Below are 13394 nucleotides of genomic sequence, written 5' to 3'. Positions count from 1 at the left end.
CTCACCCAGGCAGAGGGGAGAAACAAACACAGAACATGCACAGCAAATTTGAATTTCTCAAAAATCCGGTTCGGATAGTTTTTCTTCTCTGTAAATAACAGTTGGGTCTCGAAATGATCTCAATTAGAAACAAATGTACTAATGATGCACAGATATATACGTATGTTGATAGGTAGATGGATAGATGGCGTTAATGGCTTGGAATGAGAAAACCAAAAAACGAGAAAGCTAGACAGACAGAGACAGGAAGTCAGTGATAGAGATAGTCAGACTTTGTCCCGGCGCCCGCCGTTTCCCCTAATGGGAGCTGACACTGCCGAAGCGACCCGGATGGACGGAGGGGAGGACCAACGCGTTGCATGTGGCAGACCTCCCAATTATTTTTCAGGCTGATAAGTGCTGGTGCTTGTTTAAGGCTGCGGCATGGATGGAGGGATGGGATGGGGAAGGATGGAGGAAGAGGATGAGGAACAGAGGGGATGTGGCTGGGGCTGGGTTGCATGGCTGACGGGTCTTGATCTGGCAGGATGGCTGGCTGTCACACACAACCCCAACACTGGGTTTCTCCCCAGGGCTTATGTGTACACACACACACTCTCACACACACACACACACACACACACACACACACACACACACACACACACACACACACACACACACACACACACACACACACACACACACACACACACACACACACGAACAAGAACACACAACTTGCATGCACTTATACACATCATGCATCATGTAAGCATGTGGAAACAGACAATAAGGTAATATTTAATAATTTAAGGTCAGAGCGGACTGTATCTGCTGAGGAGACTGAGGTCCTTTGGAGGACAGGGAGCACTCCTGAGGACCTTCTTTGATGCAGTGGTCTGCTGGAGCAGCAGCATCTCAGCAGCCGACAGGAAGAGACTGAACAAGCTTGTCAGGAAGGCCAGCAGTGTGCTGGGGTGTCCACTGGATACGGTGGAGGTGGTGGGAGACAGGAGGATGATGGCCAAGCTATCATCCTGATGAACAACACCTCCCACCCCATGCAGGACACCCTGGCAGCTCTGTGCAGCTCCTTCAGCACCGGCTGCTTCACCCCCGGTGTGTGAAGGAGAGGTACCGCAGGTCCTTCCTTCCAGCTGCTGTCAGGCTGCACAACCAGCTCTGCTCCCAGTAGACCACATGACACATGACAATAAAAACACTGTGCAATACAAATTCAACGTGCAATTATAGTTATAATAGTTATTCTGTCTGTACATATAATATTTCAATTATTGAGGATTTTACTGTTTTTTATTGCTTATTTATAATAGTTGTTTTATTGCATTTTATTCTTATCTTGTCTTTCTTTACTATGTCTCTTGTGTGCACTTTACCCTATGCTGCTGTAATCCTGCAAATTTCCCCGCTGCGGGACTAATAAAGGATTATCTTATCTTATCTTATCTTAATAATGTACACACACATGTTTACAAACATGTCACAACACACACACACACACACACACACACACACACACACACACACACACACACACACACACACACACACACACACACACACACACACACTGTTTACATGTCAGTGCATACTGTATGGACTAATGTGACTGACAGTCTGTGGACTTGGAGTGCACACACACACTGCATTTGTTAAATGTGATTGTCGCCGCATTACTTCTGTCACATTCCATTTACAAATACCGCACTACCTGTCTCATCCAGACTGCTGAGAAAACATTAAATGAAATAATAACACAAAATATCAAACGTCAGAATCTGATCATCAGGATGACAGAGAACAAATCTGCACACCCATTAGCTGTTCCTTTTGTATTTAGGAGGCTTTTTATTGCTGTAATTAAGTTGATGATGCAAGTGGTTGAACAATTCATAACCTTTTTCCATTAAACCAATTTGACTGTTTACACCTTCCTCTCTGAACCGAAAAGTTTCAAAAGATTTCATATTCTTAGAAATAAACAAGAAATTGTGAGTAGACCATATATTACTGCTGAGATCTCTCTGTGCAAGAACAACCAAATATTTGGAAACATAAGCAGCGATTATAAGACCTTTTCAAGAATGTGAAAATGAACTGAGTAAATGAAATATGACACACGATATTCATATCTTTTACTGTTGGCGTTGTGATGATCGTGAGCCAGATCATGGAGGTAACAGTATCTGAATTGTTGTGGATTTGTGTCTGCGGTGTCCAGGATTTGTTGAAGGCTTGTTGGACAATGAAGAAGGCTTTGCACGCCGAACAAATAATCAGTGTTACTGTGCATATGTGTGTAGAACCGTCAATGGCAGTCTCATATGCTTGAAGAGCTCCGTTTGAGCAGGAACAGGGCTGTAACAAGCAGGAAGCCAAGATTGAGAGCATTGAGCCGTTAGAAGGAGAAGACACTGTCATTTGCTCCTGGATGGTGGTCTCTGTGTGTGTGTGTGTGTGTGTGTGTGTGTGTGTGTGTGTGTGTGTGTGTGTGTGTGTGTGTGTGTGTGTGTGTGTGTGTGTGTGTGTGTGTGTGTGTGTGTCAGCAGGAAATGAGAGGGCATGCTTGTATTCAAAATGATTTAATGAGTCTGAAAAAAAAACCGTGAAGTTTGAGGACAATTCTTTCGAAAATAAGTCTTTTGAGAATTAATGATATGCTTATAAAATAATTACATACTTCAGATCAGATATACTTCACACCAGAGAAACTGTTGCATCAATCACATCATGCCATATCACGCAACAGCAGTTCCTTAGTGTCAGCTCCTGTCTAAACAGCCGGGGTATCAGCGTCATGACAGCCTATAATTTGCTGCGCGTTAGCTTAAATGAACGCCATAATAAGGGTTATCCAATCCGTGCTAAGTGTCATAATCCAGATCATATTGGCTGCATAACATTGGTGTCATTGCTGTGCTTTTAATGCCTCAGTGATCAGCGCTCCTGCTAACATGGCCCACAGCCAGAACAGACTGAGAACTAGTTGTCTGTTTGATTTCCTATCGTTCAATAAAACTCGCTGTTTCTCTTAAAGAACTTTTCTCCTACATTTCTTTGTATACTTCTTTTTTACTTCACCTCCTTTCTTGCTCGTGATAGAGAAAGAGCAAGCAAGAAAAACTTTTCCTCCTCTATCCTTTTACAACTCGCTCTGTGTATTTATTGCACCGCCTTTCATTATCTTTTTTTTGAATTCTTTATGCATTGCCCAAGAGGAATTTTCTTTTTGCTTAGCTTGGGTGCCGCTTCAGCAACTTTGCTGTGCTCCCGGAGTGGCTAGGGGTTAAACAAGTATCATTCAGGGATGCTTCCAGAGTTATGGTCATATTCAGACACAAATCGGCATCCCGTTGGGTGGAAACACTCGCTAACCGCCACACTAACCTGCCAACTTTACCTATTGTATGGCCCCTCGTATTTCCATGTACAAAAACCCACTCTGGGATACTTAGTTGTGCAGTTTCGAGGTCCCCCCTAGTGAAGAAGCCTTTGTGTGTGTGTGTGCCTTCTCTCAAGCAAGAGTCGCTCCTTTTGCTTTAATTACAGTAAGTACAGCAGACCCCCCAGGCTTGTTTAAACAGATCAACCAGCAGAAGAAAGAAGAAAATGCTAATTAGTCCCATAATGTTGCTGACCACGCTAGTTCCTCAGCACTGCTGAGTTTTATTGACATAAGAAGGACAATAGGAATCTGTATTCAAATGACTTGCTCTGCCCTCGTGTTCGGGGTGCAGCTGCTGCTGTGTGGGCTGCTACCCGCCACATTTTCTTTTTCTTTATTGTTAGACGAAGCGAATTAGACATGACGATATGAGGGAGCCGATATGTGTTTGTATGTACCTGTATTTTTATTTTCGCATCTGTGTCAAAGCCTGTGGGATTTCAGTATTAGGCCGCGCGTTGCTGTTTTACATGTGTGAATATTGAAAAAAAACAAAAAAGAAAACGTGTGTGCGCGTTTCCATTTCTGTGTGTGTATGCATGTGTCAACTCCCCAGCCTCAACTTCGGGCGCAATGCAGAAAGCTTCTTAATACATTCCATGTTTCTGAGCTGAGAAGCTGTACGTGCGTTTGTGTGTGTGTGTGTGTGTGTGTGTGTGTGTGTGTGTGTGTGTGTGTGTGTGTGTGTGTGTGTGTGTGTGTGTGTGTGTGTGTGTGTGTGTGTGTGTGTGTTTGTGAAAGAGAGAGTCAGAATCAGGATCAATACTATTGACCTGTTTACCTTGGTGCCGAGCATACAGGCCGGCTCTCCGGTTTACCACTTGAAGCATTAAAACCAGACTATTAGTAATACTTTGGTCCTTCTCTATACTGATTGGACGACCTGCGCTGGGGCACTCCACCTATAAGGCGCGGTGAGAGAGGGGGGAGGCGGTGTGTGTGGTGTGGTGTGGTGTGGTGTGGGTGGTGGGGGGGTTAAAGAGAGAGGCAGAGAGAGCCCTAATCCTCTCGACTTAAAGCCATTGGGTTTCGCCCATGTCTCGCCGCTCGCCTCTAGACCTGATGCGGTCACTCAACCCTATCGAGCTGCGGGGCATTGTGGTCCGTCCGTCTCTGCCACACTCACTCACCCCCCCACCTCCCCCACCCTCAGGCGCTTTGTGCTCCGGGCCTCCCCCTCCCTTTCTCATCCTCCTCCACGCCGCCGAAACAGAATTTCTTTAAATGCTTAATTTTTCCCCCTTTGGCTTCCTTTTTGCAAGCGCCCTCTCACTTGTTTGTCCATCGATTTTTCATCCCTCTCCAGCCGCTGCCTCACCCCCCTCCCGTCCTCCTCCATCCTCTCCTCCTCTCGCCTCTCCCCCCGGCTCTTCGCCTGCATCTCCCCAGTCTCTCCCCGCTCCACTCTGTTGTTGATGCAAACTGATTTATTTATTTATTTTAAGCTTGTTGCCCAGGTAATTTGTGGCAGGTAATGACTTTCAGTGAATCTACTTTGCTCTCTTTGAATTCTTTTTTTCCGACCTTTGCATCATCCAGGCCCATCTCCCTGCACATCCCCTTTGTCCTATTTGCTCTCCTACCTTTTTCCCTCATTTCCCACTCTTACCATCTCACTGTCTCTCTCTCTCTCTCTCTCTCTCTCTCTCTCTCCTCTCTGCTCTCTGCCAGTGTATTTTTAATTCCCCTAGATATTGGTGGTGCGCTGTACATGCATGTGTGCGTGTCTCTGAAGCCCACCTGAGGAGGTGATTGACACCTGGCCCTCTGCTGTGGAGGCCTCTCATTCCTATTTTTCTCCTTCCCCCCTTCACCAGGCATTGTTCTTGTGTCCGTCGGGGCATTGGAGGAACAGCGCAGGTCTCTGGGAGTTGGGAGGAAGGAGAAAAAGATAGGGGAGAACAGAGGCGTGAGAGGAAGTTAAGATCTGATTAAAGTAAATTGGTGATATTTTCCTCCTTCCATCGCTCTTTGAGAAACAATGATATCAAATGAGCACTTTAATTCAGGAGGCAAAGCTAAAGGAGCCCTTATTCAAACACAAAATGATCCACGCTCCTCCTTAACTGGCAAGGTAGGGTGGAAAGGACGAAGAGGGGTGCTTGTTTGTGTGTATGAGTGTGTATGAGTGTGTAGGCATTTGAAATCCCCCCCCATCCACCCACACCACCACCACCACCACACACACAAACACACACACTCACATTTCCACCTGCCCTTCTGTTTCTCTCCTTCCCTCTGTCCATCTTTCCTTTACCTAGCTCCCATCTTATTCTCCACCGCGGCCAAGAAGCATTGCAACATTAGTATTCATAGGGGGGACTATGTTGGGGGGGGGTTACGTATACTTCCCCAGCCAGCTGGCATACTGGGGCTGGACTGGGCACTTACAGAAACAAGGACTACGTGCTGGGAAGAAACAAGAATGTGGGGCAAGAATTACAGTAAACTGATTCAGAATGTTTTAGTTTTAACAGAAATAACCTTCATCGGCTGTATACCTTACAGTAAAGCATACTTTTCTTTGCCTTACTCTGTGCGTGCCATGCTAAAAGGGGATGCACTGTCACCGTCTCCTGATTGAAGACACAAAATTATCCCTTAAATGAATGCTTTCAGCAAAGAAATGCAGTATGGTACTCACATTTCATTATTTGAAGGACAATAAAGCAGATAGATTAAAATAGCACACAGTGTGAACAAACACACGGCTCACCTCTGAGTTTGGTAATCAAAAAACAATAAAAGTTTAGCGCACTGGGTTTTCTTGCGACTTCCCATTAATGCAGACATAAACTCTGGTTCCTTATAGTTAAATTTCTATCACTGAGACCCTTGGACAAAGTGGGGAAGGTTTTTTAATATATATATTTATCAGATATGTAAGAAGAAGTAGCATTAAACAACACAATTCTGTATTGTGCAGAGTCCTAATGAATGGGTTTCTCTGCAGTCTTGAGTGTGATGGGCAGGTGTCAGTGTGTGGAAACCAGCGGCCTGGTCCCTCCAGGAGGGGACAGTAGAGAGCAGGGAGACCACATCTGCCTCCTCTTTATCCAGGAGGAGGGCAAAAAAGAAGGGGCAACAGGAGCAGGAAATAGCCACCAAGGAAGGAGATAAGTTAGTGTAGAGCAGTGGAATGGAGGTAAAAGATAACCTGCATTTTATGATAAAAAATTCTATAAAAATAGAATGAGATGAAACTTGGGGTGAAAAATAAAGAAAATCTCATAAAGTCAAAATAATATTTCCAAACTTCAAAAACGATACACAGCATTTGTGGTCGCTCATAAACACACAAATATACACACAGACTCTAGTACTCCCTTCTGGCATAATCCAGAGGTCAGGGCAGAATTCATCACCCTTAATCATGCAGATGAACATGACCTTGGCCGGCCTTGGCACCCGGTCACATCAGCACCCTCATCCAGCCTAGCTTTGCATCTCTGATTGTGTTAAATCATGTTTCCCTAACATCAGCAGACACCGGATGGACAGCATCCTTCTCTAAGCACATCCAGAAAAAGGATAATTGCCAAGACCTTTAAAAGCCTTTCAGAAAGAAACCGGGAAATCAACATAATTTAGATGAAGGGGATATATCGTAGATGTAAAGTTAAGTATGCCAGGAAATATTGGGGAGGGTGGAAATAAAAAGAAAAGATGCAAGGGTTTTAAAAACGGAGGGTCCTTGGCATTATTATGATGATGCGTTTAGCCATGCAGAGTGGGCCAGCCCATTGGAGGGCCCCTAAATGAAGAGGCTGACCTTCAACAAGCCCTCTCTCTGTTCATTAGCCACGTGGTGCTTATCTACAATAACACTGCTGAAGAGAATACGAGGCCAGCGGGGCCCGGCCAAAGTCAATGATGCACTACAGGTGGGGAGATGATTGTGTAAATTTAGCTTAGGGTGCTGGACTTTTACCCTATTACCCCAACCGACCCGATCTCCCTGAAGCCCCATTAAATTTCTTTTAAACATATCTCAAGTTCATACAGTATGTAATCAAGTTAACTTTCAACTTTACTTGGAGAATTATAGAGAGAAGAAGAGAGAGAGCGTGTTAAAGAAAGTGAGACTGAGTTAACTTGTGTGCATACCTTTTGTTTTTATATTTCTATGCATTTATGCATACGGTGTTTATTGACATAGATGTGTCTATTGCAGTCTGAAAGGATGCAGTATATGTGGAGTGGAGTTTAAACTGAAATGACAAAGGTGCTTTTACTCAAAATATGCACATGATTCGCATGCAGCTTTTCTAGAGGCAGCGTGTGAAATGCGTGATTTGGACTGAATGATCAACAAGGTCTGTTTTGTTTCTCATTTCCAGACCCAAGCGGACCAGCCCACACTCCCATTATGACGGATCACGTGGTGTCTTCATTTGGGTGTGATGTTCTGTCATTTATATCTACAGGATTGTGAAGGTAAGAGGAACAGGCTGTGCTTTTCACCAGCAGATGTCTGGCAAAATATTCCTCTCTTCTCTTGGTGTTTTTGGTCAGAAAAATCAGCCTGATATTATAACTGCAGTGTAGACATAATACCATCTGTAAGTGAAGAGTTGTAATTAACAGTGTGCGAGTTGGCAAAATTAACAAGTACAAGCTCCCTCCGTACCAGTGAGCCCAATTGAAACGCCGATATGGAGGTTGGGTGGGGTAAATAGATGAATAAAGAACAGAGAGGGGGAGAGCAGACGCAGAACGTGGTCGATAGTGTCAAAAGCGGATGACAGATCTAAAAGAATGAATATTGATCTTTAGGGGGCCTTTACTCAGGCGACCTGTGGGAGGTCAGCCTGTGTAATTAGACCAGTGGAGGTCTAACGCTGAACTGGGCGAGGAGGCTGGCGTTGGAGGATAAGGCTGGAGCTAGGAAGGGTGTTGGAGACAGTATTGTACTCGGACCTCATATGTGGATAGTGTACATAAAACATGTGCTAAAATGATTTAAAATACTCTATTTTGTGCATCAACTGTCACTAACAACTTCTTTTCATCTTTTGCTTTCAGAACTTCAATATTTATGTGTCCTCCGTGTACTTTTGTCAGGAATTGCTGCAGTTTCCATCCCTGGTAAGCTGTAAAAATATACATTTCTTTCTATTTTTGTGGTAAAAATGTTGTACTGTGCCAGAGGTTTTGTGTGTTGGGAGTTAAAGTGGTAAATGTGCGCTCAGTACAACATGGATAAGGTGTTTATTAGAGTGAGCTGAGGGTGGATTAGAGTCCATACAACCCCGGGCTACAGACACTGCTCAAACAGGGTTCTGCTTGACGATGGCAGTTAACGCTTGATCTAAATGTCTCCCTCTATGTCTATCAGTACGTCCATCTCTGTTAGTACTACACACTTAAATCAAGGGAAGTGTGTGCGGCGCATACAATCACGCATCCTAACACACACGGATTAGCTACCCAGATGCACAGTACTAACAGGCCCATACGCGGCCCCTGCACACACCTACAGACACACACATGCATGCGCTGTCTCTTTATCTGTCTGGCTGTGAATAAATGCGGGCAGCGGAGACTGAGTGTGGCTGTAATCCGTGTATCATTGGCTTTATCCACTGCAGTAGCACTGCTGATTTAGTGCTCCACAGCCTTAGTAATGGGCCCCTGACACACACGCAGAGCACACACAGTGCACCATGTAGAGCATCCAACCCTGCATGCGTGGCCCTCTCAAAGATGTTACTACTCACTGGTCGACCCTCAGTTCAGACACACACATATGCACGCATGTTTATGTAAAGATGAAGAAACACACCAGCATGGATGTACTCAAAAGCAGTTGGATGAGCTCTTGCACACACACACACACACACACACACACACACACACACACATTCACAGACACACACACCAGCAGCAGTGTGGTTGTCACCGCCCAGGGACGTCTCATGGTAAGGTGAACTCGGAGTGAACCTGCTCCAAACATAAATAACATCTCTCTCTCATCTCTCCCCTCAGTCCTTCTTCCTTCCCTCACTTTCTCTCTTTCTTTCTCTTAAGTCACTCCCTGTTCCTTCCTTCCAGTTTCCCTCACTCTTTCATGTGAGCGGCGATACGCAAAGTATGAGCACTAACACAAAAGGGGTGTTACGCGTTCTGCGGCGCGGAGTACCCACACATAAACACAGTCGTGGGAACACCTGAGGTCGTGCCTTGAAGTACCCTTGCTAGCACACGGCAACTGTATGCCAACATTGCCGCAGTCACATCAAAGTGACTTTCATAAGACTTCAAATCTTATATTATTAGGCTATGTTTTAGATCTTTTTCTTGGACAAAATTGCTCCTACGTCTCTTGCTTAGTTGTTTTCTGCAACAGAACATTCATCCCACCCCTAAGCAGAGCACCCAGGAACAAAATCGGAGCACACAATGCAACATCTATCACTGAGAACCCCACCACCTCTCCATGTTTATAGCTATTTATATCAGTGGATCCCCCCCTCTTCCCCCTCTTTATTGCTGTTGGTCCGCATCTTCCGTCCCCTCGCTAGCACTTCCTGTTAAAACACGAGGCGTTTATTGATAGACCATTCCCATTAGTGCTGTTTACCTGTCAGGGCTCACTGCACTAATGAGAGAGCTTTGGGGAGGAAAAATGAGTAGGGACGGTTAACCGCTAATGGATGTTTACAGCCTCCCTGGATGCTACAGCGTTTGCCGCCACCTCTGCCGGTACCACTATCGCTAGCCCCAGACCCTCTCAGCGGCTAATTGGTACAACGCTGAAGAGCCAGCCAGGGCCTATTTGATTATCATGGGATTAGGATGGGTGGAGGGAGCATGGTAAGGGAAGGAGCCAGATAAGTAGGGGGGGAGGACTGGTGTTAGAGAGTGGGAGTCGCAGTTGGGGTCGTGGGCCTAATCGATATATAGAGATCAGGGGCTTCGTATGGGCTGAGTGCAGACATTGGTGTAGGCGCTAAATTGGGGGTTTGAAGGGGTACGTACGAGGGTCACAACATCAGCCCTACGTCAAAAGGTTCTCTCAGAGCACTATTAGTGCTGGTGGTGAAGGGTAATTGTGCCATTAGAGCTGTAAGTGATACTAAATGGTGCAGGTATGGTAAAGGAACTACTGCGTATAGTGAGCTGGCAAGGGATCTAATGTAAATCTCCAATCAGGCATCTTAATAGCTGATTTATCCTTGAGAAAAGGCGGCCGCACCATCATGACAGACGAGCTTAAAATATCTCAGTCTGGCCAAAGCCAACCTGCCTGAGTCATTCGATTTGGTCTCAGGAGCAGAGACCAAATAAATGTCATTAATTTTATTTGCAGAGGTTCTTTCTTATGCAAGCAAGGAGGTTTTTACAGCGTTGAGCCTCGGAGGCCAGTTTCTTAATAACACTGTTGTAAAAGCACGTACAGAGGAGACTCCACAATACAGAGTATATGTATTCTATATTGCTCTAGGATTTCATGCTCCCCCGAAAAGATCCATTTATGCTTTTATTAGATTATTATGGAAATCTTATAAGTGCCGGATTAGCCGTGGAAGGTATTTATCTGTTTATCGAATGGCTGGGATCATAACCTCTCCCTTCTTTTTCTCCTCCGTGTCCGTGTCCTTTTTCTTTTTTTTTCTTTTCTTTTTTTTATCAGTATTCTAGGTTGATGCACATGTGGACGCTGAAAATTATGAATTGATCAATAGCCTGCTGTCTCTACACTGTGTGCAGATGATGACCGGATAATCAAATATCTTATGAAGTAACGTTGGTTCACTGATATGGTTCTTAGTCTCAATTTGTAAACCACAATTTCGACTGAGTGGATTAATTGTACTTGTCCATTGTTAAATGGAGGGGTCAAATAAACTCTCAGCAGAGCAAAGACCCTTTCCTTATTTCTCTAATTCATTCACTTGTTCTCTTTTACTCAATTGCTTATCAGCTCTGTTCCTTCACTAATTAAAATCACACATGAAACAAGGGGATTGTAGACTGACAAACACACACACACACACACACACACACAGAAAGGGAGAGAGATAGAGATAGTTGGAGCTACAATTACCAGGCAGGCCTCTAGTGTCTCATTGGGTGTCTATTAAGAGGGGGCCTGGCTCATTGTAATGATGGCAGAGTTTAATTACTTCCACCCGGCGCCTGTTGTAAAACATGCTGATAAATGAGCCAACAGGACGGCACATCATTATTTTTCTATAGTGCCAGGCTGCTCGTACATGATTATAAGAGTGGGAGGGAGGTTCTCATACCTGCAAGAGCCTGAGAACGTATTCGCTGCACAGGGGAAGGGAAGAGGAACAAATGTGGGAATATGTGTGTGCGTTTTCTCTCAATTTGTCAGTGTGTGCATGTACAAGCCCAAGGAGTTGAGATATTTGATGGACCCGTAGATGTCGGGTCCAAAACACATTAATAAGCAGTTCCACCCGCACATGCTAGTGCGATGATACCAGGCCACCCATGAGATGGATATATATTCATAGCACACAATTGGCAATGTTGTTCAGTGAGCACAGAACTGCTACTGAGCACTGTATGCACTAATGCAGCTCAAATTCAGGTTTGCACACACTGTGCATACCGCATCCCACAAACAAATATACATATTCATAGTCATTAATTTTACATATATTTTCTAGAAGGGGGGCATGCATGGACCCCCTCTGATTAATTGTGTTCCTCCTCCCCCATTATTAAACCGCTGAGGCAAATATCCCCCATACAATAAATCCCTCTTGGCCCATGATTAATCAAAAGGCACACAAACCTAAGAGTGGTGGCGGGCAGGTAGAGTTACAGTGCTAAATCATCTTTATTGCACGGCGAGCAGGTTTGTGCATGTGCTCGGGGTCCAGTGCCATAGTGGAGTGTGGAGTGTCTGCCTGGGGTCTGGTCAGCCACCTCCGGGTCATGGACACGCACATTTTGACCCCTGTGTCATTGATTTGCCAACCTGACCAGGGCACATAGGTGAACAAGATGGTAGCAAAATAGACTCTGAAGAGGCTCAGTGATTAGAGGGACTTTGCCGTCCCATCGACAAGTTTACCAGTCGTTCCCAAAATTAAACTCGGGGTCATGGAGCCATTTCATCCGTTTATGTAGGAGACTGGTGTGTGAAAAATGTTTAACCCTGGCCACTTTAGCCCGTAACGTCAATTGGCATCGCCTCCAATTAGTAGTAGGTCATACGGTGATAATGGTGGGTTACATAATTAGAGTGGGTACCTCCCTGTCACTGCTGGCACACGGAGGCTTTGCGGGGGAGCAGTCACATGAGGCAGAGACGGAGAATCTACAAGACCTTGGTTTCTGGAAACCTCAATTAACCTAAATGATTAGCTGTAGCCATGCAGTGCACCTCACTAGCTTGACATTTGTCAACCAAGCTAATATTAGCATAGTGACTTCATTCTATCCTGTTGTACTTCATCACTGTCCTTTTTCCTGGGAGGTCTTTCTTGTCTTATTGACCGAAAATGACAATGTTTGGAGTATCAGAGCCTGCTTATTTCCGTTTAGCACAAAAGTGCTGATGCTAATTTGGTGGTTGCATAATGAGTTTTACATGTATTTGATTAATAGGGTGTAAGGTGGCGGTACAGCAACAGAGGCTACTGCGGTATGTGGTTTAACTTCGCCTTATGTTAAATACTAATTGATTCCAATGCATTTTTAATCACTTGCTAATTGGCGATTACACTTTTAAAAACATGCCCTGTTGCTGCTCTGGCAGATTCACAGGGTCGTTTGAGTGTGAAGACAGAGTTTAAAGGGCATGGACTTCTTAGCATCCACAACTAAATGTCACAGTTGTCTGTTAATGTGTCAACCAAATCAAACATGCACAGTGGTCGAGGGGTGCTAAGTGACAGGTGACCTTGGTGGCGTGATGGAAGACTGGGCTGGTATTTGAGCCCCTCTGATCTTGGAGTGGGAAACC

The sequence above is a fragment of the Anoplopoma fimbria genome, chromosome 20 (assembly GCF_027596085.1).
Source record: "Anoplopoma fimbria isolate UVic2021 breed Golden Eagle Sablefish chromosome 20, Afim_UVic_2022, whole genome shotgun sequence".
In the NCBI taxonomy this organism is placed as follows: Eukaryota; Metazoa; Chordata; class Actinopteri; order Perciformes; family Anoplopomatidae; genus Anoplopoma; species Anoplopoma fimbria.
This window is presented reverse-complemented; position numbering follows the sequence as displayed.